The following is a 23,864-nucleotide window of genomic DNA, read 5'->3' on the forward strand; positions in this document are numbered from 1 at the left end:
AATGTTTTTTTTATCCATCACCAGGGTTGCATTCGCCGAGAATGCAGATAAAAAAAAAACGGATGGAGGTTATTTTTGTGTTGAAAAAAAGTATGTTTTTGAATGTTTACAGATAACATTCGTTTTTATGGATCCCAATCAGATTATTTCATTGAATTCCTTATAATTTCTACCCATTTATTTCTTTTTACTGGATTTTTGGTTATACTAAAATAATATTAACTAACATTCAATACATTTAGCAAGAACTCAAATCTAGCAATAGCAAAGCATTCCTGGTTTCAGCTCATGTAGGATAAAAACCAAAATAAGATTTATTGCATCTTCTCATGCACGCGCGCCGATTTTTCCGACTTTCGACATGTCCATCTTCAAGTATTCGTCAGATTCTGTCTTGCCATGTCTTTCTCGGTCTTCCTTCCACTATTTCGGCGTCCATCAACATTCGCATAGTGAATATTTTCAGCCGTTCTTTCGCTGTCCATTCGCTCTTCATGTCCAAACAACGCCGAGCTCCTTTCTTGATTTTTTCAACAATGCCTATCTCAGCCTCACATAATGTATGGATCTCGACATTTGTGCATCTATCGTACATAGTTTTACCACACATTCGCCTGAGAGATCGCATTTCGACAGCATTCAGCCTACTTTCATCCCTGTTTTTCCAAGTCTATACTTCGCTCTTGATATTTCTTAACTTGATATATCCAGACTAGACATATCTAGACTAATATATTTAAACTGGATATATCTAGACTGATATATCTGTATTTCATAAATCTCTCTTATTTATTTAAATTATGAAGTTGTATTCTTTTTAATTTTCGAATTGTCATTTTCATACCGGATTCTAGCCTCCAATTATCCAGCCTATCTGTCAACATTAGGACATACTCAAAAGATTGTTTAATTGATTTTGGCATAACATGCCTAAATTATATATTTTATTTGATAAAATAATGGAATAGAAATTGTTGAACCGTCTTTAGCTTGATGTAACAGAAATATTTTTTTGCAAAGAGTTAAATATAAAATATGAAAACCTCAATAGAACTGCGATAATTTGTTTAAACATGCCTGAAAAATTGTTTCTTTATGAAAACATACTCTTTCATCGTTTTAAAACGTATAACTGCAGTGTTGACAGTATTAATGACAGTAAACATAAATTGATGATCATTACGACAACTCCCACGCATGAATTAGATAGATTTTATCGAATTTCAATGTTATTTATTTTTTATAATAATCTTATATGAAAACACGTCTTGAGGCAAATTAAAACAGCAAAGATTACAAAGTCTTCCATATCGTCATATTTAATAAATAAAAAATGATTTATTACTAAATTAATGATATGATATATTTAATATTAATTAAGTATTATTCATGTTAATTTCTTATAAGTTCTTCTATTGAAGCTATTTGTAAAATGTAGCTATTTTGAAATATTTATGAAACCAAGAGAGTTTTATTTATAAGTGGAACTACCAGTGACCGGTTTTATCGCTCTTGCGACATCTTCGAGACTGAGATCTTTATCATAAAATTCAATATATTGATACGAAACATAGTAATATATTATTAATATTTAAGAAAGGTTTGAAATTTCAAAAAAAAATCTCGTCAAATGCAACTAAATCTCGTCAAATGGTACTATTCTAAATTGCTGTCAAGGCCGTAGAAAACACTTTATCTCTGGTATTTGTATGTAAATACGCGAGATAAATGATTTTTCTACAGCCGCTTGGATCGTTTGGAATACCAGCCCTGTAATCAATGCTCAATCACAAATAACTATCGACGTGTTAATAAGCGACGTAATAACAATTTCTCACCATGGTTGTTCATCGTATTCGCGATCACAATGCGACATCCGTAAATATCTAATATTAAATGTCAAAATATCTACGTTTTGCGACATATAATCCTGCTGTGCAATCACATATTTGAAATTCACCGGTGTAAATATAGAAAATATTCCAAATCTGCCATTTTGATTTATTATTTATTTATTTATTATTTATTGCATTTAGCCGGCGGTTGGCAAGCCAAATATCAAGAAAAGCAGTTGCCATAGTAAATGTAATTTAATTTTCACTTTTTTGTATTAGATACTCCTTGCTGTTTTGCAAATGCAATATATTGTATTATTTTTTAAAGTAAACGCCGATTTTTCGCCAGTGAACTGTATTTATTTACAAGAAAAAGAATCCGACACAAGAGTTGAGTTATGACTGCGATAACTTAAGCATGTTCATTATTGTTCATTGTGATCGCTCAAATGATTAGCATGTTTTCAAGCACGTCAATAGTTATTTGTGATTGAGCTCTGAGCATTTTTAAAAGGTGGTTCTTCCGCGATATTGATCTCACATACACAATTTATTATCCCTTTTATAATAAAGATACCAATCTTAAAGATGTCGCAAAGCTGATACAACCAGTCGCTGATTATTCCAAATCTGTGGATCTAAGTATCGCTCGTCTTTTATATCCATAATAAAATAGTTTTACTAATATATAGTTCTGCAATATTGTTGTTACATTTTAATTATTCTATTTTCTTTGACAAAAACAAATGAAAATACAGGCCAACTACTGTGAAAATATGAATAATTTATTATGACGCATCTGTCAAAATTTCTTTTGTAAAATTACATCAAGACGAAAAGCAATATTGTTCCTTAAATGTATAAAAACATAAAATATTACTTTAAATACATTATTTATTAATAAAGAATGACTTAGAGAATCTTCTTCTTGCGGTGCCTTGTCGGGACAGACGCAATCAATTCTAGAGTATTCATATTATAGATTTCGGTTGAGTAAAAATGAATTTGAATTCGAACTTGACCTATATATTGTATCCGCCTCGTGGTCAAATAGTCAGCGCGTTTGCCTAGCATGCGAGAGGTCTCGGGTTCAATTCCCGACATGGTTGAACGAACGAATGACGAAAGAATGGTAAAACAGATACAACTCATTGAAAATGGCCACCAAAATTGAAATATTTGGGTAAATTCTTCATCTTGCGGTGCCTTGTCCCCACGTTGGCAATCACTACAGCGAAAGCATCTCGGTCCTGCGGTACTCTTGTATTCCGCAGCCAGGACACCCGCTTATTGGATGTACTCGCCATAGTGATTCCTGGGAAAAGATGACCAGGGCGGTTTCCCGTTGCCTTCTCTGGCGGATTTTTCTGTCGGGGTTACAAAGGTAAGCCTTAGCTGTATGGTTCTGGTTTTGAGGCGCCAGAAACTCGCCTTTCATCCTCTCGTTATCCGCTGTGATCACACCGTTGTGCATGTGATCCCATTGCCTGGGGTTCGTGACGCGGACGCTAACGAGTTGGACTAGTCAGTAGTGTTGCCGGTGGAATGCAACTGGGCGTTCGTAGCATTTTATAGAATCCCACCCTCCAGCAAGATGTGACTCACTGCGACCCTACTGACAGTTTGAACCCCTTAAGAATAATAGGTAATAATTATACTAATGTTTACATCATAGATATTATTATTGTTGTTTTTAGTTTGCACTTTATTGATATTAATATTATTTTTACTATGTTTACCAGCATAATTTTTTGGCGCATGATCTAAAAGATGTTTAAGCCTGAGTTGTGTTTTAGAAAAATATATCTATTTGTTTTTTAATGAAGATTCAATCCTGTTATCACGATATTTGCAATTTCCAAAGTATATTATTGTATAAGTATCGTCAACGATGCGGTTAATTGTAATTTGTACTTCCCACCGACCTATAAATACAGATAGACGTGCCCTGAGTCCATTCTAAACCGCCAGGTTGACGTTTAGAATGTAGATGGGCGTTTCGGTTATTTAAAAGGATTGCCAGTAACGTTACAGTTCCACAAATTAAATTGTTTAGAGCAGTGTGGGTTGAAAATCTGGTAGAACCAGCTGCTGAAACAGTTTCACAAAAATAAATTAATCTGTTTCTGTAACGAAAAACTAGTCAATATATCATTAATTCATAAATTAATCGGCTTCGTGAAACTGTTAAGCAAACCCGTGGCCATCCCCTCCCAGAATCATTTTTTTTTTCGCTTGAGTCACAAACAACCATTCTGGGTCGTCAAAGTGTGTTTAATAATATTCAAATACAAATATCATTATTTATTTATTTTACGGACTTATGCAGTCCATTCTAACGATGGTAAATACAATTTCTCATAATAAATACAGGCACTAATCAAATAAAATACAACTAAATAAAATTAAAGCTAGGACAAAAAAAAATAAATTACTACCTCAAAACAAGATCCGGTCTATCTTAGTGATTTTTTAAATCCAAAAAGACTCGCACCAAAAAAGTCTAGATCTTGTCTCGAGTTAACAATACGACACAATCGGGACATTGATGCTTGCGAGCCATAGTTTGTGCTGTGTTGATCGAGGAACAGCGCATTATTGTTTCGCAACCGGCGGATCGGAACATTGAATGCCACTTGTTCCAGTAACGATGGCACATCAATTGAGCCATTCAGCAAATTAAACATAAATATGGAATCAATGTTATTTCTACGCTTTTGTAGACTTAAGATTTTTTAACATTGACTCCATTTCTCCATAAGTAAATAAAAAAACATATATATTTATTTATATTTGAAGCACTAACTTTATACTAAATTTTATTAAATATTTGTATGTAACCACTTACCGACTTTTCTATGTCTACCGGTTTCGAGGCGTACCCGTCTCTTCGTCAGGACACCAATTGAACCAAGATGCAAAACGCACTATACACTTTCACCAAAGTTGTTGCACAAAAATATAAAACCTACACGACATGCATTTTAATAAACACATGCACTGATTAGGACAAACATGCACTGATTAAATTATGAAAATATGTAAAATATGTTATTTGAGAAATAGTTTAAAAAGGTAGAGGGGATGGAGGGAGGGGGTGAGCTTAATAGGTTTAATAGGGTGACCATTACAGTGGGACATCGTATAAAGGACTATATTGAAAGGATGTTTGACTATTTTCTAAACGTGTTTAATTACTGATTACCGACGAACGTACTTGAAATTTTCATCCAAATATATACATTTTCGTACATAATATCGTGCTGTCTCGATATGTACCGATGACGATAGCGTTTGCAATGGCCGGCCTGGTATAAATAAACATACTCGCAACAACGGGTACATTTTGGTGTCACTACTTTTTTCACTCTGCGCGTCTATGTATATTAATATGTCGATGGTTCTTACACAATTGTATCGGTGGTTTGATGATAGATTTATGTATATTTAAGAAATAATAATATAAAAATGTCGAGTTTATTACTTAGAAACTTATGACTATTTAAATGTGCTCAATAATTCAATACAGATATCTAGAAAAATATTTTACTAATATTCATTATACTATCCTAAAAATAGTTTTTGTTTTACAATGTTAATTGTATGCAATCAAAGAAAAATATGTGTAAGTTTGTTAAAATCTTTTCTGTAAGGAACAAAGAAATAAAATACTTGTTAATTTTACCGTAATTTATTGATTTATTGTGAAAATAATATGTGTGATGTTAGTATAGTAAAAGATGTTACATATTTTTAATGTTTTTATTAAAGTTTCATATATAATTAGCTGTTTAAGATTTGTGACTATTTTATATTAGGTATTTTTAAATAATAATGACATACTGTATTCAAAACAATGACACGTAATGAATATGTTATTGTCTTACTAGCTACATCTCAAATTTTTCTATGAGGAAGTTCATGCTACGTGAAATTTAACATAAAAAATGATTTCTTACGCACAGTAAAAATTAGAACACTAATTTCCCCCGCGAAGTTTCTTGAAAATATGTGAAAAAAAATATTTTAACAAAAACGAACCACTTTCGACGACGTCATTAGTTCTCCCGAATCAATCAATGATAGATTTCCGGTTTACGGGAATCCAATTCACCAACCAGCAAGACTCACCAAAGAGAGTGAGTTCAGTGTATTTTTAAAATTACTCGGCGCGTAACGTCAATTGACTATTTGGTGAATTGTTCTGATTAGTGGGTTGGCTTACTGAAAGCCAAAATTCTATCGTTGGTATTTTAAAGAACCCATGACGTCATTTAAAAAAGTTCGTTTTCATACGTTTTAGAGAAATTTCGCCGAACAATCAAATGATCTAATTTTTACCTTGTCTAAGAAAACATTTCGTGTATCCAATTTATATGTCATTATTATTTTAAAAGCAGGCGAAGTTACAATTAAATATTATATTTAAAATTATTTATGCAAGATTTCAGTCACTAAGCAGAGAAAAAAAAACATTAACTTTTTAAGTAAAATAATTATTAATTTAAGTATTGTTACATTCTTGCGTTTTCCTTTTTTATATTGCCATTAAAATAAGTTAATATTAAATTATTTTTAACTACATATCTCATTAATTTGACAATTTTTTGGTTGTGTTATGAAAAATTTATTATTGAGTTGTATATTATTTATAGGCAGCTTTATAATTAATTTAATGATCTAAAAAATAATTTGTCCGGACAAATTAAAAGAAGTGTATTATCGCAATTTTATTCGCTAAAAAAATAGTGCTTTTTAATATTTATTCGTCTTAAAAAAAGATAAGTTCAATACATATTTAATGAGTAGTCATTTTCAAAGAATCTTTTAGTGTTTTTGTTATTATTTTTGAAACAATTGATATGTTTTATTATACTTCAAATGTTTTTGTCAAGACTTGAAAATATCAATGGAATAAGTGCAATCAATCACGAATTAATAAAAATATACTTTAATAAATTAACAAGTCACAAAAAGTGATGTTCTATATATTTTAATTAAATATTTATTTTTGTATCCACTGACATATAATAAGTAGACACGTTATTTTACCTATATATTGTGTTGCTATCAACAATTCAAAATAAATATATAGATAATCACCATTATATGCAAACATCTGTGTGAGAAAAAGATAATTTTATAATTTTCTTTTTAGGTAGTTACCATTTCTAAAACATTAACGGTGTGTATTATTTATTGAATTATTATTACCTACTCTGTAGACGTAGCTTAGTACGCAACTGCCGATTTAAATTCAATTATGCCGTGTTGTGTCGTTTGCAAGTGTCAAAATACTACTGGGATTAAAAAGGAATACGGTAGGATCACATTGCATGTGTAAAAAGCGAATTCACAAGTAATATTTTTTAAGAATTTGAATATTTTACTGTCTGTCAGATTGTTAAATAAAACAAGGTGGACGTTTACCCTGGCAATACGTTTTTTTGTATTGCCAGAGTAGTCGAATTTTTTTACCCAGTTTTTTGTTAACCTTCCTGGCGCGGCGGTCTTGTAATATCTCACCAAACCATTCCCGCGGCCACTTTTGATTGAATATTATTTTTTATGTGAAATTTATTAAATGGATTATTACATTCATTTTACAAAAATTATAAATATTTTTTTTATTTTTACGCTGTTGTTGATAATTATATTTTTTTCGCCTTTTGAAAATTTTATCATACTTCATTATTTTTTTAATTTTGCTATTTTTATGATTGAATTAAATGGGAATAGGGTAGGATCACATTTCATGTGTAAGAAGCGAATTCACAAGTAATATTATTTAAGAATTCGAATATTTTACCGTCTGTCCGATTGTTAAATGAAAAAAGGTGGACGTTTACCCTCGCTATACGTTTTTTTGTATTTTTGAAAAATATTTTCAAACCTGCTAAATGTGTAGGTAATGCAAGCTTTTTCTCATCACACAGGTCTGTATTTTTCTGTATAGTGTCATGTCTGATCACGACAAGAGTTCGTTGAAGAATGAAAGCGGGGGACGCAATTACCCACCAATAATACCATTGACTACGCGTTTTAATGTGTCTATTTTATTATACGTCATTGTTTATATCTACTTAACGTTTTAGTAAAATTGTTATATATTAAAATTAGTTACGTTAAACATTAATTTAAATCTTAAATGTTAAAAATATATTGTTTGAATGTGCAATTTAAAAATATTAGTAGTTTTTATAATTTTGTACTTTTTCACGTCTTTTTTTGTTGAAACACGTATGTATAGTGTGTTTTTGAATAAATGTATAAGTTTAAATTAAAACGCTAGATTTGAGATCTGTCAAAAGTTAACAACAGTGGCCATCTTTGAATTTTGAATTTCACATCTTAACTGTCATCTAATTCAAATTTCCAATAAAAAAAACTATTGTTTCTGTAAGAATTTTGAGTTGCAACATTTATAAAAGGTGAATGAAACGTTTTACAGACTAATTTGTTATAACTGCAGGTTAGCAAAAATGAAATTCAAAATTATTTTAATGTTTACAAAACCGCCATTTTGAATCCCGAGATCTTAGGTACCTTTTGTTTTTGGTACTTAAGATTGCTTAGGTACCTTTTTGCATGGTATTTTAGTTTAATTTTCGTTTATCGGGGTAGATTGTAATAAAATATCCCAATAAACTCGAAAAAAAAAGTTTTTTTTACATTTACGTCAAATTCATTAATTTGTTTTTGCAATGACGACTGAATTTATATATTGGTGCTGTCATTTTTATAGATTTACTTATTCGATTTTTTTATATCACATTTAAAAATAGCTGAATATCAAAAGTTATTTATTAAATTATTATGTATTCAGCTGTAATGTTTTATTTGACAAATTTATTTTCAGTAAGGTATGCGTAATAAGATTTGATTCTTTTTTCATACCGAATATATATAATTGCAAAGTTCTCTTCAACTTGAAACTTTTAACAAATGCAAAAATAACAAAAGTATGGGGTATTTTAAAACAATTATTTAATTCTTTTAAAAAAAAATTGATAGCGGTTTTTTGTTTCCTTCATATCAAAATAAAAGCTGTAAATATGAAACGAACGAATCACTATTAAACAATTGATTAAAAATTGTATGACAAACTGTACTACGTTTCTCTTTTTTACAGGAAACACTTTTAATTAATAATATAAGTAATTATGTTTTTTTTATATCGAAAACCAGAGGAAATATAATATATTAGAATTGAGGCGTTAGTAATTATTTTTACTGTGTTTTTATATTAACTTCAAATAAAATTTATTGTAAAAAAAATCACAAATAAAAACAGTCCTAATTTACTTCGTAATATAAAAAAAGACCATTCATATATATTTGTTTGAACATAATATATAAATTAGGAAAATAAAAATATTGTTTAAAAAATACATAAGCACATCTGAATATTAATAATATTTAATGGAAGTAGAAAAAACATTACATTGCACTCAGCATCATTTTACGTAAGCGTCGGCCTCGTAGTGTAGTGGTCAGCGCGTTTGCCTACCATGCAAGAGGTCTCGGGTTCGATTCCCGACATGGTCGACATGAAATATTTATTTAAAAAGGTGTTGTTACACTAGAATATTTCATAGTCCCTAGACTGGTACCTGAAGCGTAAGACTGATCATCTTACTTTCATGTAACAAAAATGATCAAGATACACCGCGATTGGTGTATCAATGCACCATTAGGTGTGGAAAGGGAATGATGATGATGAATTGTTTGTCCCAAAGATGGGCCGGCCACCCAAGTAGATAATTATTGCGGATACTAGCATATTCATGCTTGAAGACTCAGCTGTATTTGAAGGTCATCTAACGGCTCGCATGTCATTATGTACAAGTCTCAAATATATCAAGGTCATTGTGTCCTTGCGATCATTGATCCCAGTAGTTGTCAAGTTGTGCTATAAGCTGATCAGTCTTACGCTCCGGGTGTCAATCATGGAAAGTCATCTCATCTACGTCATTCCTCTCACTGCTGAGGGTCGTGACCATCCCCCCTATTTGTCTTGTCGTCTTCCACCTCTCCCGATACGCCGCAGTCTGCAACCCTCGAACCGCTGATGTTCCTGTGGCAGCCTTAATTGGTCATTCCATCTAGTGGGATCTTCATCTCTACTTCCTTCGACCAGTCATTTTTCAAGACTGCTTTCGTCTCTTCTGGTGATGTGTCCCAAAATTGTAGCGCACTGTCTGTCATCTACGTTCAGTTTTTTTAAGGTGGAAATATTTCCTTCTTGCAGTCCAGGGGACTCCAGCACCACATTTCAAAGGCATCTCACATCTGCCTTTTCCAGGTCCTAATGGTCCATGACTCTCTATACAGTAATGTAAAAAGAGTTCCTTTAAATAAACATTTCATGTCGAAAATCTGGAAGAAACCACCACGTAAATCACGAAATTAAAAACGAACTTGATTTACAAATATTATTTCTGTTCACGTGTGCTTATGGCTATTTTTAGTTATTGCTGAAGTCACAAATGATTTTTTTAACACGTGTAATTTTTATGTGTAGATTTATGTGTTACTTCTGAATATTTATTCATAATTTATTTTAATATATTATTTTTAATTATTGTTTTGTTAAGTTGCATTGTGAACACCTCGTGTTTTGCCTTCAATTTTGTAATTTATATTAGTCACAATATATTGTTTTATAATTTAAAACACGTTTTTTATTTCCCCCTTTCAATTTCTATTGTTTTCCCCTAATACATAGGTACGACATCATATACATAATTCTCTCTGCCCTCCCTTACGGGGAAACGGCGTGATGTCTTGTTTGTTTTTTTGTATAACTGGAAGCTCTATCGTCCCCAATTCCATCTCAATCCCAAGAAAAATTCGTTTCAGCAGGGGGTGGTTTCAGACTGAAATAAATTACCAAGCCTAGTCGTTTATTCCATTTCGGTCTACCAGCTCAAAAATAGTTTGGATGCTTTTTTGAAGGAAGAAGAAGGCAGACAAAAAGCTGTACACGAGATACAGCGCACCAAATTATACTAATTAAATAAAATATAATGTGGACCGTAAATGAATACATGCACAAGGTACATTTTTGGTCTTAGGAAATATGACCACATTTCTGACTATCGTAGGCAACTGAAATGGCTCAAAATTAGACAGCGGAGAGACTATCACTCCCTCTCACTTCTGTTTAATGTACTTCATAGTCCCAACGCTCCTATATACCTGCGTGAAAAATTTCAACGCTTATCAGTTCATGGTTTACCTCTTCGTTCTCATTCTCAAGGCACTCTCTTAAGATATCATCCACAATTCCTCTTTCTTCTCTAACTCATATAGTGTCCACGCGGCTCGACTGTGGAATCATCTCCCATCCACCATCAAAGATGTTACTACATTATCTCTGTTTAAATCACGTCTGCAGAAACATCTCCTTTCTCTTCCTTAATCTCTCCTCCTTTCCTTTTTTCTCTTTTTTCCCTTTTCCCATTGAGTACTAGTTTTGATTTAAGGTAATTTATAAACAAATACGTTTGTTTCTATTTTAATATATCTTTCGCTTTTTAATCTTTATTTTCCATTGAATATGTTCTGTAACTTGAATTATAAAAATAAAACTATTATTTTGTTGGTTGGTTGGAAGAAATGGCCATTTGGCATTATTGCCGCCAATGCCCGGCCAATGTACAAATAACATTTTGTACAAAAAATTAAACAAATATATGAACAGAACATGGAGCTGGGACAAGACAATATTGTCCTCGTGTGAAACCCAGATAAAAAATGTGCCCACTGGCCGACGTAAAAGCCGCGACCGCCTTCACCGTCCCCTAATTAAACAACTGACAGTAAATCATATAAATTAATTAAAAATAAATCGGACACCCACTGATTTTCGACCCCCGGTTGATTAGGGTCACCTCCCTTGCTATCATATTCTAACGGACTTTCGTTGCGACCAGGCTTTACCCTACGCAGAAATATGGCGTCATGTGTGATGAAAAATTATTCAATTACACTACCACCATAAAAAAATAAAACAGGGGCCTTATGCTGGATTCATTCGTCTTTAGAATCGTATGCGACTTCCGTAATTCGACGAGTTGATTAGGGTCACACCCGAATTAGGGCATTCTTGAACCACCCATACGAATGCAGACGATCGAAAACCAATCGAGTTTATCTTGAGTGCCCCAAACATAGAATTAAGAATAATCCAGAAACCGCATACGCACAATTAACAGAAGGCGACTCATAAATGAGTAGGTTTACGTTTTGCCCCATTAGTTTATTTGTAAACGTCGCTCACTACGCAGCTCCTGATTTGAATTTAACTATGCCGTGTTGTGTCCTTTTAAAGTGTAGAAATACTGCTAGAAACAGGATGGCATCACATTTCATGTGTAATTAACAAACGAATGTTTAAGTAGCAAATGAATTACTTAAAAATTGAATTATTTTTCCGCCTGTCAGATTGTCGAAGAAACAAAATGGAAATTTTGTTAGTGTTGCCTGGATAGATTTTTTTTACCCTACTTTGCTCATTGAATAAAATAACTAATGAAAATTAGACCTCGGATTAAACAACGCCGTGGGGTACATCTGAACGACGTTATCTTTAAAACATCAAATATTATTTGGCATGATATAAAAATATCCATTTTGTGTCAAATAAAATTTGTTTTATATTTTAAGTTCAAAGTTCATAAATTCAATTACTCTTATTAAACGACCCTTTATTTATCTAATCTGTTGTGTCAATCAATGTTTCCGCGGGCACAATAAAATTTTAGTGAAATTAACAGATTACTTATTTTTTTACCTTACATTTGTGTTATGATTTTTTTTTCCTATCAAGCAACATTACCCGGCGACTTAACGTATGCGCGCGGTGAAAGTGTGTCTAAAGTGGGAGAATTATTGGACACAGTCCTATGTATTCAAATATGATTCTACGCTCCTTCTGGACTATTCTGAATTTTATGGCCCCAAAGCACTCGACACTGACAATCGAATGCGACATCGTAATTTCAGCTGTCAAACTTCCTTCTTGTAAAACGCTCGGCATTCATGTTTGAATGACGAGTGGGTATTTTTGTTGTATTTTAACTTAAAATTTACAACACTGATCAATGTTATGACGACGGCGTATCAACAAATGTAACTGTACTCATTGTCAATCCATTATCAAATGAAGTTTCACTAGAAACATGATTTCAAAATTATTTTATCGCTCGTCAATGTCAAAATACGTATTTGAGATATATATTATGTACAATATGTTGTTAAAATCCATTAAATAAATTCGAAATATTTCTAATAACATGTAGATTTGTATTATGTCAAAGGCAAATAATAATTATCAATGTTGCAGTGTCTCAGTAAAACATTTTGTTATATTTTGTTTATAATATTCCATACAAAAAATATTCAACGGAAGAAGTCTGACAACAAACAATAAAGGTTTACGTTTGGCAGGAGAGCCATAGATAAATACGGATTTGTTATTGTTGCCACTTTTTTATTTGTCTTTGTAATTGAATTGTCGGGGGGTTTTCAAGATTAGCATTATGACAAAGCAATCGAGATGCCCAATCGACTATTGTCGAGTGGGTGACAAAATGTCACATATTTCCAGCATAAGGCTCCAGATTCAAAAGAGGCGTAGTTTCATTAGTAAATATAATCTAATTTTACGGGCACGCGAAAATGCTTGTAGACACGGCTGGTTCCCACCCCCTAACATTAAAATTTATCGCAACAAAAGAGTTTCAGCGACAAAAGTATTTCACAAAAGCCTTACAGTGAAAGTCCTTCCCTTTCTATCGGTTTCACTCATACTACATAGCAACCGTCGGCCTAACTTCTCATAAGTCCCAAACTTACTTCTGTTCAGCGGAGATTAAAAACAGTCTTCACGTCAGTAGCGAATCAAAGCGAAGTTATTTCAATACGTTTTTTAAAGTAATGCATGTCATTACGAATATATACACACATATATATTTCTTTAAGTCCGAACAGAAAACGCCAAATTTAATTTTTGACCATTTGTGGGCTTACAAAGCCTTATACGTTAGGGCGACGCCATGTTTTTCTGTCAATAAACGCGATTAACGAGAGAATTGCGATTTTAATTGAATTTAACTTCTGCTTTCATTGCCTCTTTAACTGTGAGTTTGACAAATTATACGTGGGGCGAATGTCAATCTTCAATTTTCTTCTAATCATTCGGATAAAAATTCCAGAAATTTTAGAAGGACAAACCACCCTGCTGGCACCAATCAGCCTTTATCTGCTGATGAAAAGCGTTGATATTTGCGCCTTCTAACGAAAACAAGAAGGTTGACTATCTGGTTGAAGTATCTGACGTAGTATGGTGAAGTTCGATAATCTGACTTCTCTCACTAAACGAAGAACTGAAGGCATTAAAAGCAAACTCAGAAATCTCCACCGAAAACGGAAAATTGGTTGGATAAGCATAATTACAAATCTCACAATTCTTCTTTCCAAGTTTTTCGCAAATATCTCAGTAACTCCTTCAATGGCGATTTCAAAGTTTGCTCCTAATAGAGTTAGAGAGTTCTTATTATTTACGATTCAAATTTTTCAGACCATTTCCTAAAAGTCGTAAATAACTTGTGCTGGATAAATGGAAATCGAGTTGTGGTACTGGGATTTGAACCTGGGACCTTTGGACCGTGAGTCCACAATACTACCTCGAGACCACGACCCGATTCAATATGATTAAATATTTAACACACATAAAAAAAAGTTTTAATCTCTCTCTTCTAAGGGCCAGTTGCATCAAAAAGGTAAGTTAATAAAGTTTATAGTTAAATAATTGTCGCGGTTTTGTCAAAATGGACAAAAGAGTTTGCATGAAAAAGTCAAATGCAACAACTAATTTTTGCATATTTTAACAAAAATGTAAAACCATTTACATTAATTTTCATTTAACTTAACTTTTTTTTTATGCAACTCGCCCTAAAGTGGTCATATTTGAGTAACACGGTGATGGATTGCCGTCGACGATATGTAGAAAAGCTTTACTTTTGTCATTTAATATACTCTAATACTGTCCACTATTTTTTTTTTTTTTTTATATATTTGGACCCCTGTATTTAGTAGCCTTACGTGTCATGTACAAGGCTAAGGTACTCGGAAAAAAAAAAGTTTTTGTTTGTCTTGGAAATGGGATGTTCGATCACTGATTTTGGTTTATTGCCTTTATGGGTCCAATCACCATTGTTGCAAAGTTCAAGAACAATGGCGCATGATAACTACTTTTTACTACAGTGTGGATATCTGTTAAGGATATTCCATCTTTCCTGCATTCTGCTTCAAGATTATGGCGTTGCAAACTGAAAAATGGGCACTGAAATAACAGATGTTCTATACTCTGTGAAGAAATATTATCGCATGGGCAATAGTCATCGTTTCTTAATTTAAATCTATATAGATAACTTCTCATAGCTCCGTGTCCGGTAAAAATTTGGGTCGTTTCGAAAGTACTTTGGTGATGATGACGGAATTTTGCTGCATCAGCCAGCGTTGGGAAAAACATTTTAGTGATTTTACCTGCAGAAGAAGCACTGTCAAATATTTCAGACATGTATACGGTGACTTTTTTTTTTTTTTTTTACAGATTTTACACTTTTAATTGAGCTCACGGCGACTAACAAGGCGGCAGCGGGTGAAATGGTATCATTTGACGCGGGGGTGTTGCAGGTTTTTTAAGGACGAAAGCGCCCCGCGCTTTTGCGGTTGAGGCGTACTTCGCGAACAATAGTACGATCAATGTGGTGAGACGTCGGTTTTGTCCTACGATTAAAGTATGGCCCCTTCAAACCAATTGATATAAGCATGGATACAGAAGTTTACAAAAACTAGATCAGTCTGAAATGAGCCTCGGCTTGGACCTTCAACGTCTGTTACTACTCCTGAAAACGTAGAACTTGCGAGAAGGGAAATTTCGCAAAATCCACGTACGTCTATCCGAAAGATAGCAGCATCAACGCGTGTGAAAAAGACGTCAGTTCACAAAATAGTTAAAAAACAATTAAAGCTCCATCCATACAAGTTCCAAATCATCCAACATTTGAATGAAAATGACAAGACAAAAAGGCAGAATTGTGCTAGAGTCGTTCTCGAACGATTTTCTACGCCTTCTCGTTTATGTAACATATTTTTTAGTGACGAAGCGCATATTTACATTGGGGGATACGTTAATAAAGAGAATATGCATTTTTGGAGTGCAAGCAATCCAAAAGAAGTCCATGAAAAGCCTCTCCGCAGCCCAAAGACCAAAGACCAAAGTTTGGAGAGCCATTTCTAGAAATGGCATGATTGGACCCTAGGTTTTCGGCAGAGGTAAAACTGCCAACGCATAAAAATACCGCCCGGTGCTGGATATTTTTTTGTCGTTAAGCTGCATTGTCATGTTGGCTACAATGACATACCCCATTTTCAGCAGGATGGGGTCACGGCACACACCGCTAGGGACTCACTAACTAAAGAGAGAGAGCTTTTTCCTGGAAAATTGGTAAGTCACTTCGGTGACATAGCCTGGCCCCCTAGATCACCAGATCTGACCCCTTGCAACTTCTTCCTATGGAGATATCTCAATTCTCGCGTATACAGCAATTTGCCATAAAAAATAAGGGGTATAAGGCATAAGCCCTGTAAATGCCTAGACTTCCATATTCCCTTCTCAAAAATGTTTTTCTTTCTCTGTTGAAATAAATTTGAAAATGAATAACCCCCTAGGGAGGAAATCCAGCCAGTCTGCAAGCATTTGGACATACTCAAACATTGTTGAATCAACTACTTGGTAAAAGAAGATGTATAAAAATTGGAAAATTGTTTTCAAGCGTTGCCTAGTAGGTGATTTGGTTCAGCCGGATGAATCTCACCCACGTGATAAAGGTTTTAGCTCTCTTACTTCACAAAAGTCAAGAGATGGAAGAGTTGAGGAAATGTGGATGTTCAAACATGGGCAGAATGGTGAATGTTACACAGTGTGTAAAGTGGCCACTTAAACCAGCCAACGATAGATCATAAACCCTGTAAATGCCTAGACTTCCATAATTCCCTTCTCGAAAATGTTTTCCCTCTCTGTTGCAATAAATTTAAAAATAAGGGGCCCTACAAGAAAATATCCGACGCGAGATTGCAGCTATTCGGACATTATATAGCACATTCGAGCATTATATAGCACATTCGGACAATTCACAGTAGAAAATTTTATAGCGCTTTTTGGTCCGTTGTAATGTTATACATATTTATATATATAAAAGGCAATGTTCGAATGATTCTCCTCGATGGAATCGATAACTACCGGACTGATTTACGTGCGGTTTTCAAATAAATGTACATCTTTGCCGCGAGAAGGTTTATAGCTCATAAAATCTTTAATTTATTTACTACGAAAAAGTTAGGAGCGTAAATGTTTTTTTTTATCTATCACCAGGGTTGCATTCGCCGAGAATGCGTATACAAAAAAAATGGATGGATGTTATTTTTTTGTGTGCAAAAAAGTTTGTTTCTGAACAACATGGTTTTTTTTATGGATCCCAATCAGGTTATTTCATTGAATTCCTGATAATTTTTACTAATTTATATCTTTTTACTGGTTTTTTGGTAATACTAAAATAATATCAACTGACATTCCATACATTTTTGAAAATCGCATTCCTGACTAGAGTGCATCCCCGAGCAGAGTTTGACATTTGCTAAAATAATTCTTTATTTGAAAATAATTGATTATTTTAAATTTTGAAATTCAAACATAAACAGTACTTAGGTACCTACTTAAATTAAATATTTTAATATCTATTATTTTTAGATTTGGAATTCAATCATAAACAAGTCCCTATGTACTTACCAATGAAAAGTTGCAACATCTTTTTTACGTTTATCCGAACCGTTTTTACTATTTTTTTAGTTAAGTTTTGTAAGTATACTCAATTATGTTTAACCTTAAGAGGAAATGCGGTCTGACTTTACTTCATACAAACGTATTCACGTATTTTCTCTCTGAATTGTGGCATTAGAGAAATGTTTTTTTTTTCAAAAACAAAAACAACAACAACAACAAACTAAAGGTAGGCAGAGAGGATAGAACACCACATAACTCTATCTTTGAATTCAGATCTCGCTTCCTCTACATTCATAGATCTTCTCATTCACGCGCGCCGATTAATCCGACTTTTGCCATATCCATCTTCAAGTATTTGTTGGGTTTGGTCATGCCATGTCTTTCACGGTCTTCCTCTATTTCTGGATCCATGAACATTCGCATTGTAAATACTTTTAGCCGTTCTTTCGTTGTCCATTCGCTCTTCATGTCCAAACTAGCGCAGAGCTCTTTTTTACACATTATAGATATTTTCCACTGGCGTGTCCCTATACTGTTTAGTTTTTTTTTTTAAATAGTTTATTATGGGAGCTAGAACCATCAAACCCGTAAAAAGCACAGTTTTATCTGCTGTCTTCGGGCGCACGGCGCACGGTATACAAATATAACTATTTTTGAAAAACGAAAAACATACCGACACAGAAAATTGTGTTCTGATACTCTGTCTAAAAAAATAACAAAATCCGTTCTGTTTTGAGGTGCGGAAAACGGTAGAGCGAAGCGTCGATTTTGTATATTCCAACAAAAGGTCTGACATGCAGTTGTATTTTTCGCCCAGTATTGGGGAGGCATCTGCGAGACAGTGACAGGAAAACAATGTTCGAATAACTATTTGTCGAAAATTTTCTGTCCTCATAATTTATGTAAACCGAAAAACAAAACAAAAAAATGTATAAGTACATATTATCTAATCTGGAATAAATGCAACAATTGATAAAAAAAATAAACAAAACAAACCATCACGCCGTTTCCCCGTAAGGGTAAGCAGAGAGGCTAGAACGCCACATTACTCTATCTTAGCATACATATCTCGCTTCCTCTACATTCCTAAAAAAATATATAAATAAAAAAATGTCAAATATATTTATAAATGTACGACTAGATATTTGTTTTTTAGTTTTCAAAATTAAAATTTTTACATATTAAAAAAAAAAAGTTTTAATAATAATTTTTTTAAAAGGTTTATTATTTTGTTTATTTTTATATTTTATTTTTTAAAACGGTTGAGAACCCCTGAGCTCTTATCAGGAGAAAGTTAGTATTATTCCTAGGGCATTCAATATACATTGCAACAATACCAACAAATCAATGATTGATGATTTTTGCTATTTCGAATATACCGCGTTATCTTTATTTTTATTATTTTTCTACCTAAGTCTGTTAAGTATTAAAATCCCGGAGTTATTATTTAGAACATTTATAAAACAACTGTGTAATATGTATGGAAATATTGTTATTATATTATTTCATAATTTTGTAATAGAACACTGTATGTTAATTGTATTTATGATTATGTTTATAAAAAGCATTTGTGCCGTGTATACACTAATAAATAAATTTAAAAAATCCTACATCTTCTCACGCACGCGCGCTGACGATTCCGATTTTCAACATGTCCATCTTCATGCATTTGTTAGATTTGGTCATGCCATGTCTTTCTTGGTCTTCCTCGATTTCTGCATCCATCAACATTCGCATCGTGGACCCTTTTAGCCGTTCTTTCGCTGTCCGTTCGCTCTACATGTCCAAACGAACGCAGAGCTCCTTTCTTGATTTTGTCGATAATGCTTATAACACATCTCAACATTTGTGCATCTATTGTACATATTTTTACCACATATTCGCCTGCGAGATCGTATTTCGACAGCATTCGATTTTGTTAGTTTAATCTATATACGAGTATGAACACAAATCTAGCAATAGCAAAGCATTGCCGGGTTCAGCTAGTAACTTATGAGTCACAGTTCCTTGATGTACGCTATGGGGACCTTAACTTATTACCTCTAAAGGAATTACAAAAATATTAATATTAAATTAGTGGTTACGCACATAAATAGAGACATTTACCCAAGCGTCAACCACAACTATAATACAAGATACTCTAATAGGGATCTGATACTAAGTGAAGGGGTCAACACTGTTCTGGCATCTTTTGCCAGAATCGTGGAAAGACGGGAGGGTTGTCAAGTTGCGGAAGGTGTTGACCTCGCTCTTTCGTGACATTGGTCGTAGGGAGTCAGAAAAGTTGATGCATGCCACGGATTGGAGATTCTTACTGGATGTCGAAAATAAAATATAAAAAATAAGGAACAATTTTAAAAATATATATTTTTAGATGGCAACCATGAAGTTTCCCATAAATAAATTGTCCATGTTTTTTATGAATGTATGTGTATTCGCATGGGTGTATGTACGTGTGTGTATTTGTACATGTGTATATATGTGTATATTGTATATATACAAATACATATATGTGTGCATATATGTGTATGTCTGTATGTATATGTATCAAAATGTGTATTCGAATAAGTTTATATTTTGTTAGTCTGTGCTCTCTATTAATTTGTTAACTATTATAATATATTAAAATGTAATTGCCTAGCTTGGAACGGGGTATGTACCCTTGTTAGCTGGGCAAAGTGAACATGGAATTGTATTTTGATAAAGAGTGTAAATAAATAAATAAATAAAAATATTAAAGATCTAAGAACTACTAATTATAGTCAACAAACCACAAAATCAGTCCTGGTTTTATTTTTTATGTTAGACAATGGCAATACTAAATATTTTAATAGACAACAATCCAATATCTCTTATTGTACTAATTTCCCGCCCGAGTACAGCCGACCGTTATCCAATACGTCTCGGACGCAGGTTTCGCGGCCGAGCCGAAGTTTCGGTCGATTCGAGCCGAATCCGAAACAGCGCAGCGGTCGAAATCGAAATATCGATTGACTACTTAAAAATTTGGCGTAGTTGTGAAAAACTTTAATTGGACTCATAAATTATTATTATTATTTAAATTGTTTATACTTTTCTGTAGTTTTTTAAATAAATAAAGTATCTAAATTTGTTGCAACAGAGATGGAAAACATTTTCAAAAAGGGGATATGGAAGTCTAGGCATTTACTGGGCTTCTGACCTGTCGTTGGCTGGTTTAAGTGGCCACTTTACACAATGTGTAACATCCACCATTCTGCCTATATTTGAACATCTACATTCCTTCGATTCTTCCATCTGTTGACGTTTGTGAACTCAATTGAAAAATACTTTCAGGCGTTGCCTACCTAGTATGTAGGTGAAATAATTCAATCATATGAATCTCACCCGCAACAATAAAGGTTTCAGAGCTCTTTAACTTCACAAACCTCAACAGATGGAAGAATCGAAGGAATGTAGGTGTTCAAATATAGGCAGAATGGTCAATCAACAATATTTTGAATATGTCCAAATTTTTGTAGACAAGGACTGGATTCAACTCCCTGGGGAACTGTTAATATTAACATATTACAACAGAGATGAAAAACACTTGAGAGAAGATAATATAGAAGTCTAGGCATCTACAGGGCCACTTTACATACTGTGTAACATTCACCATTCTACCCATATTTGAACATCTACATATATTCCTTCAATTCTTTTATCTGTTGATGTTTGTGAAGTTAAAGAACATAAACCTTTATTTATGCGGGTGAGATTCGTCTGATTGAATTATTTCACCTACATACTAGTCAACGCCAGAAAATTGTTTTCAATTTCTGTACTTCTTCATGGACCAGGTGGATTTATCAACAATAATTTTAATTTGTTCAAATTTTTGGAGACAAGGACTGGATTCAAATCCCTACGGAGTTGTTAAAATCAATATATTACAACAGATATGAAGAACAATTTAGAAAAAGTAGAAGTCTAGGCATCTACAAGGCTTATGACCTGTCATTGGCAAGTTTAAGTGGCCATTATGCACTGTGTAACAACATCAACGGATGAAAGAATTGAAGGAATAAAGATGTTCCAATATAGGCAGAATGGTGAATGTTGCACAGTGTGAAAAGTGGCCACTTAAACCAGCCAATGACAGGTCATAAGCCCTGTGGATACCTAGATTTGCATATTCCTTTTTATAAAACGCTCTTCATCTCTGTTGTTATATGTCAATATTAACAGCTTCCTAGGGGGTTGAATTTAGTCGTCCACAAAAATTTTGAAAAACTCAAAACATTTTTTGTATAATTTAGGGTTGCATTTTTCTTCCTTCTGGCGGATAGGCACTCGGGTTGCGTGTTGTGGGCCGAAGCCAGCCCCGTAGAGCCTATAGTGGGAGCGGGGGTGACAGCTTGATGCCTTTACTGCGCATGTCCGGATGTTTCACGAAAGGTTTTTGGGGTAGGTGCTAGGCGCTTCTCAAACAAAGATGTTTAAATCTAGGGATACGGTGCTAACACGTGTTTCCGTCATATAAACATGGAGTTGTCTGACCACAAGCGTCTGCTAAACAAAAATACAGACATTGCATTTTTAACTTCACGTAATTATCATAATAATAAAATGTCCGCTCTATAAAGGCACATGTTATCGGCAAAAAGCCTCCTGGCCCCTCTGACGGCTGCCAGATCCTCTGTATCTTCTCTTCTCCCAAGTCAGGTTCGCGTCCCGTAGTTCTGACACGAACTTATATTACGAATGTTAGAGACGCCGCTTCTTTATTTACATTTAAGTCAAGATTGAAATGTCACTATCTAAATATTTAAATTGTTCCTTTATCCTTCTTCTTTCCTTCCCACCCCCTCTCCTCTCTTCATAGTATAGTGTTATTTTTTTGGATATATTTATTTTTGTTAATCTTTGCTTTTAATTTTTGTATAAAATTGTAAGATTCAATATGTCCATGTATTTATTATTTTCTCAAACTGAACGGTTTGGGTAGGTAGGAAGAAATTGCCTTAAGGCAATATGCCCGCCCTTATATGTATATTTGTTGTATATGTATATAAAGTGTCAAATAAATAAATAAATAAAAAATCATCTCTACCCCCTAACGAGTGATTAATTTGGGGATTTATATTTATTGTTTTGTTTCAGTGTATGTACTTATTTTCAGCTAACTTTCAGACTACACGATGATTTTCAAACTCTACGCGTACTGAAAGAGAGAGACCATTTTCAGTATATTTTCAATTTTTCAGTGTATTTAGTGATTTTCAGTCAACGTTCAGTGTGTTTAATAATTTTCAGACAACTTTCAGTCGATTTGATGATTTTCAGACAACTTCCTGTTGATGAGAAATTTGATGATTTTAAAATTTTAAGCTTATTTAATGTTTTTTAGACCTCTTTCAGTCTATTTGACTATTTTCAGACTTTCAGTGTATTTAATCAAGTTCAGACAACTTTCAGTCTATCTGATGATTTTAAAGCTTTTAACGTATATATTTTTTTTACTTTAGTCTGTTTTTAAACTTTTGGTGTTTTAAATGATTTTCAGACAAATTTAAGTACATTTTACTACTTTCGGACTTCAGCGTATTAAATAATTTTTAGACAACATAGGTATATTTGATGGTTTTCAAACGTTAAGGGTCCTTAGAAATTTTCAGAACAGTTTTTGTCTATTTTCAACTTTTATCGAAGTCAATAACTTTCAGACTTTTAGTGTAATTAATGTTTTTCAGTAATTTTTCAGCGTGTTAAATAATTTTCAGAAAACTTTTAGTCTATTTAACGATTTTCAGACAACTTTCAGTCAACTTGACGATTTTCAGAAACTCTGGGTTAAATGATTAAAGACAACTGTCAGTCTATTTGACAATTTTTAATATTTTAGTGTATTTGAAAAATTGGGCTTTTTTTAACTGATTTAGACGGAGATGTCATACCTGACATGTTGCGACGCCAAGTAACAAGGCGATCCCTCCGTTTCAGGACCGCTGTGTTTCCCCAGGTCTGACCAGCCGAGCCGTAGGTGGCTGGAGGCTTCAGGCTATGGGCTAGTGCCGGCTCCCCCGACCAGCCTCCCGCGCTGTAGAGATGCGCACTGTGCGATGTGAGCGATCGAACCGTTTAAAATCGGATTTGAACATATCCGATTGATCAGCTGATATTCGATTGGGACCGTGTTGGTTTTATATTTTTGTAAA

This window comes from Micrasema longulum, unplaced genomic scaffold (genome assembly GCF_059751315.1).
Source record: "Micrasema longulum isolate JH-2025_06_02 unplaced genomic scaffold, ASM5975131v1 h1tg001659l, whole genome shotgun sequence".
NCBI lineage: Eukaryota > Metazoa > Arthropoda > Insecta > Trichoptera > Brachycentridae > Micrasema > Micrasema longulum.